Source organism: Aulostomus chinensis, chromosome 21 (assembly GCF_037954235.1).
Source record: "Aulostomus chinensis isolate RoL2024-O1b breed Wild chromosome 21, RoL_Achi_v1.0, whole genome shotgun sequence".
NCBI lineage: Eukaryota > Metazoa > Chordata > Actinopteri > Syngnathiformes > Aulostomidae > Aulostomus > Aulostomus chinensis.
This window is the reverse complement of record NC_141340.1, coordinates 3,452,864-3,470,620: the sequence shown is the minus strand read 5'-3', so window position 1 is coordinate 3,470,620 and position 17,757 is coordinate 3,452,864. Positions and strand designations below refer to the sequence as shown.

General features: G+C 45.2%; 2 long non-coding RNA genes across 3 annotated transcripts; one reads left to right on the top strand and one right to left on the bottom strand.

Annotated features, from left to right (window-relative positions):
• The first annotated feature begins 450 nt into the window (after positions 1-450).
• LOC147241362 (uncharacterized) lies at positions 451-4,651 on the top strand. 2 transcript variants are annotated; one of them, XR_015110840.1, is made up of 3 exons: positions 451-499; positions 4,204-4,438; positions 4,557-4,651. It is a non-coding gene; the product is annotated as an uncharacterized LOC147241362 (long non-coding RNA). The 2 variants fall into 2 exon arrangements; XR_015110839.1 differs by lacking the exon at positions 451-499 and adding an exon at positions 747-857.
• A 6,532-nt stretch (positions 4,652-11,183) lies between these two features.
• Positions 11,184-17,521, bottom strand: LOC147241361 (uncharacterized). Its single transcript, XR_015111077.1, has 4 exons — positions 17,437-17,521; positions 16,834-16,866; positions 14,684-14,757; positions 11,184-11,704 (listed from the first exon to the last, which is right to left on the bottom strand). It is a non-coding gene; the product is annotated as an uncharacterized LOC147241361 (long non-coding RNA).
• Between the last annotated feature and the right edge of the window lie 236 nt (positions 17,522-17,757).

The following is a 17,757-nucleotide window of genomic DNA, read 5'->3' as shown; positions in this document are numbered from 1 at the left end:
GAGATTGTTTCCACTCTGATTTATCCAGGGATTTAGTTTTTAGGTTGGGGAAGGAAATATCCTGCATCGATACATTTTTAAATACACTTGACACATTCATTGCAGAAAAAAGTCATTTGATATAATTAAGTTATTACATGTTTTAAAACTTCTGGTTGCTGTAAGACTTATTTTTTAATCAAATATGCCAACTGCAATATCCTGACTACATTCATGAAACATCTTTTGTAGGCTAATCTATTAGCGCAGAAGCTAACATTAGTTTTACATAGGATTGGGATTATGACTAAAAAAAGTTCTATGAGACTTTTTTGTTCAGCAAGATAATCGTTATGACAACCACTTTTGTGTAAATTCAGTTGTAACAACAACTAGCATCAATGACAATCTTTGTAGTCAAGTGTAGCCACTTGCTAGCACCTTGCTAGCACCTTGCTAGCACCTTGCTAGCAACTGCTGTTTACAAGACACTCAAAAAGCTTTGCAATACACAAGTGAGGTATTACTTCCTGATTTATTTCATGCTGTATGACAAGTACAATCAATTTAATGTAAACTTCAGACCTTACTTCAGGTATTTGACCAAAGCCCTGCTGACTTTGTGTGACTTTTGCTAACTTACTGGTGAGTTTTAGTGCCCACTCAGTGTTTTGTGGCTCTTTTGTGCGACGTAGTAAGACGCAGATTTTAATGCAAAAATAAGCCTGTTGTTAGCGAGGTCAACTGCCTGAGAGGACAAAAGCACCAACAAACGCGCTTTTCTTCAAGGTGTCCTTGACTAAACTTGACTTCACCTTCTTTTTAAAAACATCTCCTGCTGTTGGATGGTCCTCGCATCTCAGAGCAGCAAGGGAGAGGTGAGTGTCAGGTCCACGCTGCCGCGCCGCCGTTCAACGTATCAATAATGCATGTAGGAGTGATTTTACCGATCGATAATCCTTACCGCACACCGAATGTCCATCTGAGCCAATGTATGGCTGACACCAACAAGGTCACACGCGCCCCTCCGACTTGCTTAAACATACCTGAAATCCATCAAATTAAAGTCAATAAAAGCGCGTTTGCAGTTTAGCCGTATTCTCAAATGAAGATCTGAGACACCGAGGGGGGGGGGGGGGGCCAAGTACAGTTCAAGTTCAAAGCCAGAGGCTCATCTTTCATTCGGCGGCATCGAGGGACACATTTACGGGCTGCTGCAACAAGGATCCGTCACTGCTAATGAGTGATGAGTGCTGATTTATTTTTGCTGCAGTGCCGCGTTGAACAAATCACTTCATGATCCACTTGTGTCATATTTTCCATAATGACAAGGATACTTACACAGTATATGAACGCACAACTAAATTAGTTTTAAGCTGCTGGAGGGGGACGGTTCTCAGGTTCGTTACTGGCTGTGGTTTGGAAGCAAAGGCATCTCTCTGGAAGGTTCCAAACTGAGGAACTTGGAGCCGGTGCAGTCGATGGCTTGTCAGTCGGTGGCTGATTAACACCGGCGCGGTTAAAGATGCGGCGCCACGGTGCACGCTCGGAAAACCGGAGGGAGGAATGACCGGTACATTTGTTTCCCTCCTCCAATATCTGAAATTACAGAATGAAATAAGTGCAGGACCCGTCACAGTCTTCAGACTGAGCTGGATTGTGTCCAGACGAGCGTTTGCACTTCTGCAGGGGCGGGGCAAGTTGACGGTGAGGCTGATAACGCCGCCGTGTTCCATTTCTTTGTCTGCAACGGCGGCCAGAGGAAAGCAATTAGTTTTCGGGGTTGAGCCTAATAAATGATAATAGCAGTTTAATTTACTGGAATAAATGTACTGGCAGAAAAGACCTGGGACCAGAGGAGGAGACGGCGTGCAGATGAGCATCGCCGGCGTGTGTCTGCTGCTGAACATCTGAAAAACTCATAAGCAGATTGTCACAAGAATTTCTTCTTGACCTTTAAATGATAGAGACTGGATCAAAGTTCAAGTTAAGTTAATTTTCTTGTGCCAGAAGAAGCGTTTTACAATGCAACACACAAGTGAGGTCACAGAGAAAAGGCTCACTTTGGAGCAGCAACAGTCGGGTTCACGGACCTCACAACTGCGTGTTCCTGCTTACTCCTGTTCGTACAGACACGTTCCACAGATATGGACATGCCTTCCCGTCCTCTAAGTAATGGCCAGCTCTTCCAGACCCGTCTCTTGACCCCTAACTCCTTTATTACCCCCACTAACCGATGCAAACTGCAGGACAAACCAGAAACCCCCGTCATGGCTTGTGGAAAGAATTTTGATAACACAGATTTTTGGTGCAAAGTTGGTGAATATTGTCCTTTGGACGGATCTGGATCCAACAAATCCTGGATCCCGAAGACTGCTGAAATTCAACAATGAAGGCCTTTCTTAAAAGAGAATTTTTAAACCTAAGTTCTTGACCCACCAGGTTTAAAAGCCACCATGAATCCTGATCAGCTTCCTGAGATCGTTGCCTCAGAGCAGCGCTGAGTTCGAGGAGATGATACGGAACATTTTCCCTATTTTATTTATTTTTTGGCAGCTGAGAAACAACGAATTCCGACGGTTCTGTGTTCTTATATCGTGTTCTTGTCCTTGGCAGATGCTCTTGCTCTCCAAATGGATTTGTGAAAAAAATAAAAACGCACTTCTCATCGCCATCGGAACAAAGGGAGAAAAACAAACGAAGATTCATCCAAAACTCCCTCGTTTCTCTTTGTATGCGGCGTCAGTTGATATTTGCAGAAGCTGTCTGCCGGTTCCATGGAGTCGCTGTGAATTTAGAGTGTTTTTTTCCCTGCATGTTTGAGTCCCAATGCTCCTGCTAGGAGGATGAATGAGCTAATCTATTCATTTGTATCATTTAAAAACAAATATCTAGTAAATGCCGTGCAAGAAAGCAAATCAAATATTCAATCGTGATAACAATGGTAATAGCTCTGAAAAGACTATTTAAATGGCCAAGCAGACTCTGCATTTATCAGGCAGACACTTGTGTGAGGGCAAACAGCTATAAATTTATACAATCTGTGAGAATTCATAAGCGTAAACAGAGATGGCCTCAGAGCAGCTCCCGTGGTAAATGGAGCTTAATTCATTTCAGATAGAGCTGCAAGTGTAGTCAGAAACTCAGGACATTAAGATGCAGAAGACGCATATGAGCAATCTAGCCGAGTAGTGTTGCTATCAAGGAAACACAGCTCAAGTGGCAATCACGCCGGGCTTTTCTTTTTCTTCTTTGTCAACATGTTTGGTGGAAAACTGCAGCGCCGCAGCGGTATTGTCATTCCACACGCTGCTCACACGCCACGTGTAATTCAGACTGTTTCCAGTCCTGTGCTCCATTTGCTTTTTTCTTCTGCGGGCGTCACGCTGGGGTCACCTGATCCGTCCAGAACAAAGTGTTTATTGCTCAAATCACGGATGTTTGAGATGGAAGAACATGACTCCTGATTCCTGCACGTGTGGGTGACGAGGAGGAGGAGGAGGAGGAGGAGGAGGAGGAGGAGTTCTTCATGGCTCAGTTCTTACTCACATGAATGGCAGGTGAATTATTTATTCACACACATCCAATGGCTCAGATTCTGATGTCAGGGAGTCTCATCTCCAGGTGTGGTTTTCAGACGCCTCTCAGCAGAATCACACAAAATCTACGAGGCCGAGCAAGAACCGGTTCCCGTCGTGTTTTTGTGCTCGATATTCTCCTCCTTGTGGGTCCATGTCAGAACCACCTCCAGAACCTACTGACGGGTCACTGTGAATACTGAGAGACATTCAAGAATCGCTGTGGAATACACAAATATCATGTAGAATGTGTACTTTTACTTTCTCGACTAAAGCAAATCAATATCAGACACTTATCAACTTTTTAGAAATTTAAAGGGTTGTTTTATACTTTGTTACGATGGTATCGCTGTAGTAGTACTTTGGGAACCGTGTACTTCTGTCCTCTGATGTGCAGCAACATCATGTTAAGTGAGTGTTTGTTCTAATTACCTAGCACTCATTGTGCTAAGCTAGCTAGCGGTCAGAGGAGTGCCTGCCTTCTTGTCTGACTCTGGACGGGGAAGGTTAATATCAGCCGTGAAGTTGCCACAAAGAAAAGCCTTCAAACCTCCACCAGCGATGTCTCCCAGCTACGCAGCATTGCAGTAATTTTTTTTTTGCTTTTTTTTTGGGCATTTGCACACATCTATGTGGAAAATTTCAGACCCTGAGGAGCTGGAGCGGCGCGGCCGGAGAGCTGCTGCTGATGTTTGATCTGAGACGGCGCGCAGGAATCAACAGGGTCAGAGATGCACGCGTCTTATTCCAACAGGACCGTGTGATCAACTTGCTGGCGCGTACGTGGACTCTGGAGGAGGTGCAGGTGGCGCTCTGTGAGGGCGAGCATGCTAATGGCACAGCTGCAGCAGCTGGAGGACTTCCTATTGAAAGTGATGCTTGTCAGTGAATCATCTTCTCCACAGATGAACACATTTATCCCATTACTGAGCCGCTGCACCCTACCAATGCTGTCTCCCTCTCTGTCTACCCCTCCCTCCCGCTCTCTCTCTTCTGCAGCAGAGAGAAAAAGAAATCAAATGTGGAAGAAGATTGTCCTCATTAAGCGCAGATCGAACCTCGACTGAAAAGGCCGACTCGTACTTAGACTTGCAGAATTAAAAAACTTGTTCACTTGAAGGAGACTTCGCTGGGGGATTTTGTTTTCCTCTTTGTTTTAAGTTGAAAGCAATCAGGGCTGGGTTGGTATAACTCCACCATTCAGAATCAATTTTTAAAGTGTTCCGATACTCGAGAGCGCTGCAGAAATAATTTGATTGCAAAAGGGACAAAGAGTAGAAACAACAAAGTACTCGAGCTACCTGCTGTGGTCTTTCTCCTTTCTTGTACTAGAGATTTCCTTCAGCCTCTAATAGTACTACTAATAATACATTATACACACTGTCAATACTCCTGGGTTTGAAATAAGGACTGAAGCTCCTGGACAACATAGAAATCACTTACAGGAGGAGGTTCACCGCTGATTCAAGAGTAAAAAATACCCGACGAGTGCATTCACTGCTCCGTTCGTTTGGTGACCACAGAAATTAGGAAGGATCCTGGGGGCGAGTCAGTCAACGAAGCGGGTTTCCATCCATCGTCATCTTCCGCTTAGTCCTTACTAGTAAGGGTCACGGGGGGTGGAGCCTATCCCAGCGTCAACGGGCGAGAGGCGGGGTTCACCCTGGACAGGTCGCCAGTCCATCGCAGGGCCAACACACAGAGACGAACAACCATTCACACTCACATTCACACCTACGGTCAATTTAGAGAATCAATCAGCCTCGTCCCCAATTGCATGTCTTTGGATGGTGGGAGGAAGCCGGAGTACCAGAGAGAACCCACACAGGAACAGGGAGAACATGGAGACTCCGAAGCGGGTTTCATTCTTTTAATTTAAAGTGACGGTGCCAAAGTGGAGGACAGAAGGGGGCTGTACAGACCTGTTCTTTGTGGCTTCCTTTCACTGTGGAACCAACACCTTGCTGCACATTCGTGGTGCAGTTTAAGATCTTTGGAGAAGAGTGGAAAAAGACAAACATCTCTCTCTCTACAATTTGTGAATATGAACTCCAAACCATATTCGATATACGACCAAATGTACAAATAAAGACCAAAATCCCTTTTCTATAAGTAAACAATAAACTCTGTAAGACTAGGAGAACAGTCCAAGACCTGCCACACTGCATGACCAGAGACAAGTCAACAATGTACAAATCCAAATATGGCATAGAGATTCCTCAGCGCCGACGACCAGCGCCTCTCATCCTCCGGCAGGAAAATCAGACCTTTTTTGTCGTAATTCAACTCCAGATCGTCATTTACGGCGCTCGCTGTGACCTCCGTGCCGCGGGCGCTGAGTGAGGGCCGGGGGCCCCGTGAAGAGAGTTATCTGCCTGACGGTGGTTGTGGCGTTTGGGCGTCTCTTGTCTCAGCGCCACGGGGCGTCAGCTGATATCACGCCGGGAGTAATGACATGTACTTAAAGCTCTATATGCTGAATATCATCTTCCTACAAATGTGGAAAGGCATGCATGATTATGTTTATCTCACCACGCTTGTGTGTGTTGTGTTGATGGATTCAATCACCCCGATATTGCACACACACACACACACACACACACACACACACACACACACACACACACACACACGCATACAGATGTGCTATTGCATGGAAGACTGTATTTTTCTGTTGATGTGCCGGAGGACAAGACAGGGACAGAATGAAAGACCTCCAGATGTGTGGGACCGCTGCAACTGATCATTTCTATCGTGTCGTCCTCAGGGCGCGGGTCTGCGAACGCGTGACATGCCTCCGCTCCGGTGGCTCGACGCCAGTCCTGGCTGAACGCGTAACGAAATGAATCCAAATGGGAGAAGAACAAAACAGCTTCCCCGCAAGAAAGAAAAGAAAAAGCAGGGGATGAGAGAGAGAGAGAGAGAGAGAGAGAGAGAGAGAGAGAGAGAGTGTGTGTGTGGGGGGGCGCTATGAATGTCAGGCAAAGTCACAGGAGAGTGCACCATTTCAAACAAAAACCATCTCTATTCTACAAAGAAACAGGAAAGTAACACTCCAATGACCATGAAACTATTGATTTCATAGAGAAACTGCTGGAAAAGTGAGCACAACTTCCTGACGTGTCTGGGGCCTCATGGCTTCATGGTGGGATCATCAGGCTTTTGTTTGGTTTTGGGGGGGGGGGGGGGGGGGGGTTCAGCTGAATTCGTTTTGCTGTCTTCATATTGGTGTGACAGCTTTCGTACCAGCTTCTGAAAGAAAACGAAAAACAATGAATACGTCAACCTCACGCTCAGCAGTTTCCCAAGAATGACGAGGTGTTTGGGGTGGGGGTGGGGGTGTTGTTTCACAGGCGTTGTCGGTATAAAACAGGAACCTCTCTGACCTCGACTACCTGCAGTTTGACGACGTTTTTTTTGGAAGGTTTTTATCCCCACTGGATGTTTGTGCCAAATCTGAAGAAGTTTCTCTGCAGGCGCGATATCCAGAGAAACATCTGGAGATTTGCTGGACGCTTGTATGACATTAAGACATCCAGCTGTGTGATTATTAAAGATGCAGAATAGATAATAAGAACAATAATGAATGACGTGCTAAATATGGGACTGTCCACATGTGTCGCTACTTCCTGTACTGATCGTATCGGCATCAGCAGATTGGGGCCATCGCCAATAACAGCAGCACTGGTTAAAGAAGTTCCTACAAGTGCGCGCTAAAAAAAGAAAATGCTCTTGATGATGGGATTGTTGTTAATTCTCTCAAGGGTTCGGGCTCACGTGCCGGATCGTGTCGGTAGCAGGCGTTCCCTCCTGGGTTCAGAGTCTCTTGCTTCCACGAATAAACACGAGAAACTCCAAACGAACACGGCTACAAAACTATGTTTTGATTCTAAAACCAAACCGAACCGTGACAATCCTGGACTACAGGACTCGTCCTTGAGAGTAACTGACTCCCAGAATACTGTAGATGTTAATAATGAAGTACTTTTGTGGCGTAACCAGCAGGTAAAAGCTGCTGGTGCGCACTGAGGTGTGTCCGCGTTTGTCTGGCAGGAGGGGAGCCACGCAGCTCTGAGGATGATCGAGTGTGATTGAGTGGGATCAATGACAAAAGCAATCAGGGGTCACTTGAACCTTGCACGCGCTGTGATTGATATGTAGATCGACCGGCGAGCTCCATGATTTCAGTCTCATCAGATTGTGATTGATGACGCCGGTTCACAAGGTCAGGATGGTGATGTTTGACCTCCAGCGTGCACGTGCCAGAGCGACGGATTCATGCGCCTGATAAAACGCTCACAGCCGCCTTGTTGTGGAGTCTGACATCATAAAGGTTAACATGCAGCTTCAACCCCCCCCCCCCCCTCCATTGTTCATCAAACAGCAGCTGAGCGGTGAACAAACATGACAGGATCACATGAAGGATTCTAAAACATGCCTTCCAGTCCACCTCTTCATACGATACCCCCCCCCCCCCCGAGTGATTCACGCCGATGCCGGCGTCTCTTTAGCATGGAGACGACTGCCCTTTCCCAGCCGGCTGTGACACACAGCACAGCTCAACAAACTAAGAAATCGGGGAGGGATACACAAAGGTCACTGGCTGACAGGACTAAGACATATTGTGCCTTGAGGGGATCCTCTGAGGAGTGAGCAACTTACTGATTCCACCCTCCCCGGTCTGCACGCCGGGGACCTTCGCCATTAGCATTCAAGGACAACAGTCATGCTTCAAAAGTCATTTCAATAGGCAGAGGTTTCTTTGGCTTTCAGGCATCGTTAATGAAAATTGCTGGCAGCCGTAGCGTATTATAAGTTTATTGCTGGACAGCGGGAGGGCGCGGAGTGGCGGACATTGTTGTGGTCGCATTGATTGGGCTACAGGACATTCAGAGAATCGATAGCGGTGTGTGGAGAGGAATCAGTCAGCGTTTCTCTACAGGAAATGACAGCAGGACACAGTTGTCCTCAGAAGGGTTAAGAAATGTTGAAAATTTGAAACTGAAATTGTCTTAAACACGCAGTTGAAAAAGGGAAACAATCAGGAAACAATCAATACATTCACGAGCGATCCGGTACTCCAGCTTCCTCCACAGTCCAAAGACATCAAGAGGGGACCAGGTTAATCCAGACTCTAAATTGACCGTAGGCGTGGCTGGGAGAGCCAATGGTTGTCTGTCTCTATGTGTTGGCCCTGCCATGGACTGGTGACCTGTCCAGGGTGAACCCCGCCTCTCACCTGAAGGCTGCTGGGATAGGCTCCACCCCCCACCACCCTTAACAGGATAAGTGGAAGAAAATGGCTGGATATAAAACATGTTTGAGTGGAACCAGGAGTCTCCTCGCCTGAACCAGGTTCACCTTCCTTGTTAAACTGCGACGTCTTCTCTGGTGTCCTGTATTTCACCACCTGGCCCTGGCGGATGCTTTCGCCTCGCCAGCCTAATTATGATGCCTTTGACCGGCGCTCATCAGTGTTTTTATCTACATCCTCAAAATTAAGCCGACTGTAAATTAAGGTTTTAAAGACGGCCTTTAAAAGTAAAAGCAGCCGACGCGCCCCTGCAGGCGTCTCTCCACCTGCTCGTAAAAGCCCATTAATCCTGCTCCCGTGGTGAGGCGGCGAGGAAGTTGCCTCTCTGTTTTACTTCATGGAGAGTAGCGGCATGGAGCGCTACTCTCTCCGACTGTTGTAAAAGCAGCGCGAGGGACAGTGACGGACTTCCTGTGGTAGTTTTAAGCGCAGTTTATCTTGTCGCTCTCATTGTCGATGAAACGACATTCGCTGAGACCGTTGTATGTGTCTCAGAGGTCCAAAAGCTGGTGGCGAATTCACCTTGATCAAAGGTGGGGCCAACAGCAGGGTCATGTGACTTGAGACTGAAGGCAGATGTTCCCAGAGCAGAAAAACATGGGGTTTTGTGTGTCTTCGTGAACACAGCCGTTATTTGGGTCTCCACAGCCTCCGTGTCCTCTCACGGGTGTGAGCTGCACAAATACTCCCCCCCCCCCCCCCCCCCCCCCTCGGCTGCAGCACCGCCAGAAGCCTTTCCAACTTCCTCTGTTGGTAATATTGTCTTTTTTGGTCTTTTCCTGTAATTGCAATGTGGAGACACTCAGTTTTACATCTCCGGCCGCGGTGATGGATGTCACGTCTCCTCTGGAGGATTTTGTTTATGACAGTCACTATCCATTTCAGCACATATCGCCACAGCGCAGTGTGCTGTTACATAATGGGCTTGTTGTTTTACGCAGGATTGATTTATACACTGTTGTGTAATGGAATTTTTGGGTGTGTTTTGTTTTGTCGGGAGCCCTGCTCATTTTCTGCTCTGACCCCAGGTTCCAATACAGAATGAGATGTTATCCCCCAAAATAATGAAGTGCCAGTGAGAGCGACGTGCAGCGGCGGCGGCGGGTCGTCCCTGTGACACACGCAGACGCTGTGAGGAGACGTTCATTTGTCCAGTTGTTCAACGTTAATCAAACAACCACAACCTTGTACGTTGGGAAAAACACCCAGCCTTAACAGACACTTGAGCGCAGGATGAGTCCTTTACTTCATTGATCATTCTGAAGGGAAACACGTTGATTTTCCTCTTCTTCTACGCCGCTTTTGGAAAATCGTTTTATTCCAATCAGGCTGCAACGAGGTGGGAGATGATGGTGTTGAACTAATACCGCGGTTTAACAAAGGTTACAGGAAATCTCACTTGAAAAATGGTATAATTTCACAGGTAATAAACTATTTTAGAACTACTTTCAACCTTCCCCGGGAATCCAGCAACTCTTTTTTTGGAACTTGAGGATGTTAAACTGCGTTTCTGTCACAGTTAATCTGGTTAACCAGAACACACGAGAGGAAACAAAAAATGTTATCAAATTCCAGTCACACATTCCGTCCATTCCTGCAACACGGCTGTTGCTCACGTTTCAGAAAACATCATTCACCTAATCTCTTCTTTTTTTTGTTTTAAGCAGCAGTGACTGTAATAATTTCGTCAGCTCCTTGGTAATGAATGAGTGATTTAATGAGCCGTATCACACTGATCAAAGTAGTGCTGTGTATCCTTCAGTATGCGTGCATGTTCAGCTACTTGCACAGCTGCGGCCGTCTCAGCCCTCGCTGCCAGAAACAGTCAGAATAAAGATGACATTCAAGTCTTAATCCCTAAACTGGAATATTTCCAAGCAGCAGAAGCAGCAGAAGCAGCAGAAGCAGCCATCAGCGGCCTCGACGCCATGTAGACTCGATCTGATTGCTGATTAAGTCTGAGATGTGTGCTGTAACTCATCAGTAACCCTCCACCTCTTGGGCGTCGCGTTGGCCCGTGTTCGGAGCCTCGGAGCATGCAGCCCGAACTGTGCAAAAACTGTGAACAAATATGAAAGAAAAACACAAATATTTGTAGACACGAGAAGCTTTTTGAAATCAAACAAATCTGTTGAAGGCAATAACTAAATAAATAAATACAATCCAATTATTATTATTATTGTTGTTGTGATTATTATTATTATGTCAAGTTGTCATATATGCCTTACTTCAATTTACCAGGGGTTAAGTTTGGATTGGAACATTTGCGAGTCCCTGAAATCATGCAGACATCTTCTGTTTTATTACAGCTTCATGTTATACACTTTTTATCTTTGGGGTACAGAAACTGCGTTTTCACATGTAAATGAGCAGCTAAAATACATGTGACAGGAAATGAAGGTATTTTGTAACAGGAAATGAAGGTATTTTGTTACAGGAAATGAAGGTATATTGTTACAGGAAATGAAGGTATATTGTTACAGGAAATGAAGGTATTTTGATGAACAGTAAGTGTGGAAAACTTTGATTCCCAGGAGCATCGTCCATTCAACCGGTCAGATCCAGTTTCCTTCCCAACTGCCTGATTCAAGATGGCCGCTTGCTAATAACAATGCCACCGTTTGGGTTCCAACTGCCATCAAAAAGCACCACCTTGTATTTAACCTCATTGCAATTTTTAACCTGTACTACACAGGACATGGCTGAGTTAGCGATGCTCAGCTACCAGATGCAGCCTGCCGTCTGAGTCGTGACGGTTCTGTTGGGTCTATCTGCTCGTCTGCGGGTGAGAAGTTGGAAGAGGGTGTGTTGTGCCGCTGCTCTAGTGCCTCCTCTGGTAGGTCAGAGAGTCAACAACAAGAGGGAGAAACATGATCAGGAGAAAAAGACATGAATTTTTTTTTAAAAAGATATTTTTATAATATTTCTGTTGAAATGAAAACCTTTTCTACATTTAAGATCATTTCATCATCACTTGTGTCTTCGTAAGGTGCCAAACCTCATCAAACACACCGTCCCAAAACCTTGAAGTAAGATTTAATGCCGAAGGATACAGAATCTCAACGTTTCATCTTGCAAACCTGAAGAAAATAAAATGTTTGAGAGAGAGCATTTCTGCTACACCTGGAAGAGGCAATGTTCTTATTTGCTTCGTGAATGAGAAGCTGGATGACTGGACTGCAGAGATACAAATCCTCTCACCATGTGACCAGAGGAGCAACGCGAAGTCACGTGACCCTGCTGGGAGCATGCGCTTGTTCATAGTGTTACATGAAGCAACAGTGGGGGCCAGTAGCTGCGGTGGTATTGTGTCACGTTTAGCATTAGCAGCTGGGGGAACTGCAGAGAGGTGCAGAGGGGAGCTTCATGCTTGTGTGTGCACTAACTTAGAGCCTCATCTGGTCCCACTGCTGTTTCCCATGAAGCCCCGCCGTTGCATGACAACAAGAGAACCTACTTTTGCACCGACTCCCACCACGGGACAGGACAGACTCCTGAAGAATATGTTGATGGAGTTGTCAGTCTCAAACACATCACACTTGATATGGCTTGAATTCATATGAGCCGTTGACAAATTGCTTTATGCCAGGAGGTTCACTGGGAGGTGGGAGCCCCGGGTTCACTCCACCACAGCAAGTCGGAGAGTGATTTATAAAGACGCGTCTTTGTCAGGCCTCTGGCACTGACAGGCGCTTCATCAGCGTCCAGATTGGGTTTCATGGTCAACTAGAAGGCACTGATGCGGCGAGAAGAGATTGGCATCCTTGATAATTGCTGCATTTGCATCGCCGCTGCTGATGCTGGTCTTGCAAGCACTTAGCATGCAGGCAAGAGAGCATGCAAGCTAACGGGCTAGCAGAGTGTTGTGCCCGGTAAAGGTCAAGGATGTCATTGTCTTTACGCCTTATTTATTGTTAATAATTTGACATTTATTTGAATAACTTTGTACTCTAAAATATATATATATATATATTCTATCACATCACACTCAGAAAAAGGTAGAAACTCTGAATACAAAAATGTCTGTATCAAGCAGAAATTACCTAATTTTACTGTCATCTGATTATTTAGCTGTAGAAAGCTAAGTGGACACCCTCAGTATTGGGTGTCCACCTTAACTGCCACACACATTACAATACTGAGACACACACACACACACACACACACACACACGTAAAATCTACCAGTTACGCTAGCACAAGCCCGATAAGACGTTTAGACAGTGTTAGCTGTATGTTAGCTTGACTTATTAGCGACAAAATGCTTTGTTGCCCACGTCTGAATACTGAGAGTCAGACGTCCACAGTTGGCGCATCAACATGGTCCTGATGTTGTTGTCATGCACTTGATTTCCCTCCTCAAAAGCTCAATTTTGAGTTCAGCAGCTAACAAAAAAAACAGCATGGCAACGGCCTGTTGCTAGCTCGTCCCACCACACAGCAGCTTGCAGCCATTTTCCTGTGCTGAAAAGTGATTATTCTTTATGTTTCAGTTATTTTTCATGTGTAGGCACACGCATCAGAGAACGTACAGCCGTGATTACGTGCCCTTGGGTCACTGTTTCCGTAAAATTGTATGAAACTGTTTTTATGAAAAGCAAAACAAAACAGCGGCTTTATAATGTAAATTCAGAAATCTACAAAATTAAGCTGTGTTGAAAGAGAGGATGACACACTATAAATACCAAAAGCAAAAGTGTGAGGGACACCCACAGTGTACCCCCCCCCCCCAAACACACACACACCACCCGCTGTTCATATAAATAATCCATCTTCATCAGAAGCGTGAGAAAAATAACCAGCACTTTAGTTCCTTCAGCTTTGTTCTCCGCCTTCGTTTATGAACCATGTGATGGAGCGGGATTTCCGGCAACAGGGAGAAACGCTTTGAAAGGAGACAGCGGCAGCAATCGGGGGTGGGGGGTAGGGTTTGATCTCGAGAGCGCGTGTTGACTCGTCACCTATCATGGCGGCCCCACCGCTGGGAGCCCCGCCGTTCGGAGGCACTTTTAGGCTGCACAGAATTCCTCGAACTGGAAGAGGACATTAGCGTCTTTGTTAATGGAGGAGTCAGGATAATAATGAACAAAGGGAAAATAATGATTATCATTGATGGGCTTGCGGGAGGAGGGCGAGTCAATGGGAATGCTGTTCATTCCCCTCTTCGGGTCTTTGAGGAGTGATGCATCCCTCAGTAGACTGTTGTTAATGTGCCATCGGGGGCTTCTGCAAAGCTTTGGCAATGAATAATAAGTTTAATGATGTTTGTTCTCAGCGATGACACATCTACAGTGATGGGCAAGCACTTAGTATTAAACCAACATTAAACCACACATACCCAACCACTTACACGGCACTCTTGTTATTCATCGCGGTGCATAGGGATGGATTTCAATTTATAACAATATTTCTGTCAAAAAATTCACTTTTTTCCCCTCCCTGCAAAATTATAGATGATTATGAACGCAGTTCTTCTTTCTTTTCTTTTTTAAACTGCCGGGAAGCAAGCAGCGCGAGGATGAATGGGTTCTCATTTCATTCAAAGTGCCTTGAATTTCAAATAATATGACCTTTTTAATATGCCCTCCCATTCCACTGCAGAATGATGGTCCAGCAGGTTTGTGAAAGGCGCAATTGACAGGTGGGCACAATATGCCTCAGTCTGGACCGCCGCTTTATTGAAATCACCGTGGGAATGAGAATGAGTCTGAGACCCTAAACGTCTTCAGTTTACACACCGAATGTAAATTAAAATAAACAAATGAACCACTAAATACAAATGAGAGAAATTAAAGTTTACTGGCCAAACTCACAGGTGGAGTTCAGTTCTTTCTTCCAAGGAACACCTGGACCCAACCGAACCATCAGGACATTCTGAGCCGCGTTTCTGCCGACAAAACCAGATGTTTTTATCGAGACATCAGGACATTTGCAGCCATGTTTCGAGCACCAACACTGGTAATCTTTCAATAAGCCAAGTGGTTCGTGTGCCCGTCCCGACCCAGGCTCCAACCACAGCGTTGTCATAAAACACTGCATTTTCCACTGACAATAAGAGGAACTGCTGGAATTTGGCGAGGAGCAATACCAATCCTTGTTGTTTGTTGTTGGCGTTGATGAGCTGCAAGCTTCCTGTTGTGTTTATGCTCAATTGCCAATTGATGTTCACTCCCCTGTAAGATCAGAAATTGGTTCCTGGAATTGAGTTATGATGGTGAGTGATGGGTTGGGGTTTGTTCTTGCTGGGAGGTGAATGAATCATCCCGGGTTGCTGCTGTTGAAGATGTTGGCGGAACGAGACGAGCGTGTTTCCTTCTCGTGATGCCGTTTTGATAGACTGGTGATTATAAGTTTGGAGAACCTCCTGATTTATGACCCGTCATCCTGTTGGAGCAACAGCTGGTTGTGTTGCTTCAGCGACTGTGCATCCGCGTCACAAAATGAAGTCACCAAACGGAGCCACTCAGGATTCCCATTCAGACTGAAAGATGCGGAACTGATTCGTGGAACTGTTTGACGAGAACCCAAAAGCTAGTAAGGATTAGTATTAACACCTGTCTAACTAATTTAGAAACACAAGCGAGCTTTGGTGCAGTCTGCATTCCACAGAGGTGCAGGCAGCTGCAGTTTATAATTAGAAAACAAGTGTTTCATGGCCACACAACCAACTCATAAAAGTATGTAGCAATGATCTTTTATTGTTGCTCATGGCAATCTTAATAAAATCCTTGATTACACTTTTATGGGCCATCACAAACACTTGTTGTCCCCCCCCCCCCCCGGTTCTCTCTTTGTCCCTGTTTATCTCTATCAGTTTAATACATTTAACTTGTATAACCTAGCTGAAACCAGACTGAGGCTTTTTCCCAAACGGCCCACTATACTAGTAGACTATACTCGTAGAATGCAGGGTCTGCAATAAACCGAAGATACCTTCATGTCACGCGGATGTTTTTAAAACTGCGTTCAACAGCGCAAAGCGCACGCGCAAGCGAGGACTCCCAGGGACTCCCAGTACTGCTACCGTACACCAAAATGAATGTAAGTTTTGAATATTCAGTAAGTTTATAAGATCAGGATTACACCAAATTTTCAGAAATGTAAGGACTCGCCAGTCTAAAAGCCAGAAGCTGATGTTAGCATTGCACAGTTCAGTGTCAGTGCTGCTTCTGTGGAAGCTGGCTAAGGGCTAATTCGTAGCTTCCCTGCCTGTTGGCGTCTGCAGTGGTCAGTTTAATTGTCTGTACCGTAAGTCTGCGGCGTATGGGTGGCTTGCTGATGCGTCTCCTGACTGGTGCCATGCACTGAGCGCCTTTGTTCCGTTCAGCTATGTGGATGCCAAAGCTAGCATGCTGACCTTAGCAATGCATGCTAACATACTTCCTTTTTTAATCTCAGTGTGATGGAATTTACTGTTTAATACTAAAAGTATATGTCCATCTTTTCTTTTCTTTTTTAATGTAGGTATTTTGGTCCGAAGCTATGACGCTCAGTCCTGGATAAAATGCAATTTATGTAGAGACACGGCAGGAAATCATCATAATTCACTTACCTTGGCATGGCAAATGTGAATGTCTGTAATTTCTTTTGCAAATCCATCATTATTCATATTTTTTTTTTCATATTCAGCAAAGAAACTGCCTTTAACCTCTCACATCCAGTCAAAGCTCCAGGCAGACAGAGCATTTTCACACAGCGTAGGCAGTCACTCACAGTCCTCGACATTCGTAGAGGCATTTTTAAATTTTCATGTACAGCCAATCTTCCTATGATATCATGCATATTTTACCACATTCTGCAGAGCTACACTGTACACACAATTACTATTTACCAGTGTATTTACGACACCGCTATTATCCTCCTTTTACAACAGGACTTAACTTGAAAAGCAGCTGATCAAGGACTAATAGTGGTAATGTTGCTCTCATCTAGTATTTGCTGATGAAAGTAGTCAAATATTTACCAGTTTGCTCCACTGCAGCGGCGTCTGCTCACTCTGTCTCCAACAGCGGTGAGAGGAAGAGAACGACAACAAGCGGGGAAACAAAGGGTCAACGCAATTAACCTCATAGATGTGCTTACCACGCTGAAGTTGTGATAGACGGCACAATGGCTGCTGGATTTAATTGGTCATAGCGAGAGATTTTTAATTTAAGCTGATGTGTGAAGCCTAAAGGGCCACTGAGGACGCAGTCTAAACATGTAATTACAGGCTAATTAATTGACAGAGCTAATTTCAATTACACAAAATACTAGATGCATTTGGTTGTGCTTTCTTGGAAAATCAGTCTCAGAGACACCCGCTTGTTCCTGTTGAGGTACGTGTGTTTTATCCTGACAAGACGACCAAGTCTTTTTATTGCATAATTCATGTTTCATTAACCTCCCTAATCAAAAAGGTAAGATCGAAAGCTCTCGCCCCAATGTATTAGAGATAAAATCAAGTTGGAATTACAAGGAAGTTGGGCGACCAACAAACAGAAATACTTGTCCCAAGATTAGTCAATATTTAAATTTACACACTGGCAAAGACTGGCAACCTTCATCACCATGGTTACGATAATACCTGGAGGGCATTTAGAGAGAGAGAGAGAGAGAGAGAGCATATCTCCACCAAGATGACCTCAGCCCAGCCCAGTGGAACTCTTTACGGCATTACTAACTAGGTTAAACACCCCGGAATTAAATGGGTTCTTCCTTGGACCATAAATACAAGGTGAAACTGACCTGTGTGTGTGTGCGTGTGTGTATGTCTGTGTGCTTGGTTTTGGTTATCTTTTGGAGACATTTTCTGGTATAAACACTCACCTTATCAGGACCCCTAGTCCTCAAGACCAGTCCAAAGACCCGTCCTAATGCGGCAGAACTTAATTTATGAACACCTGGT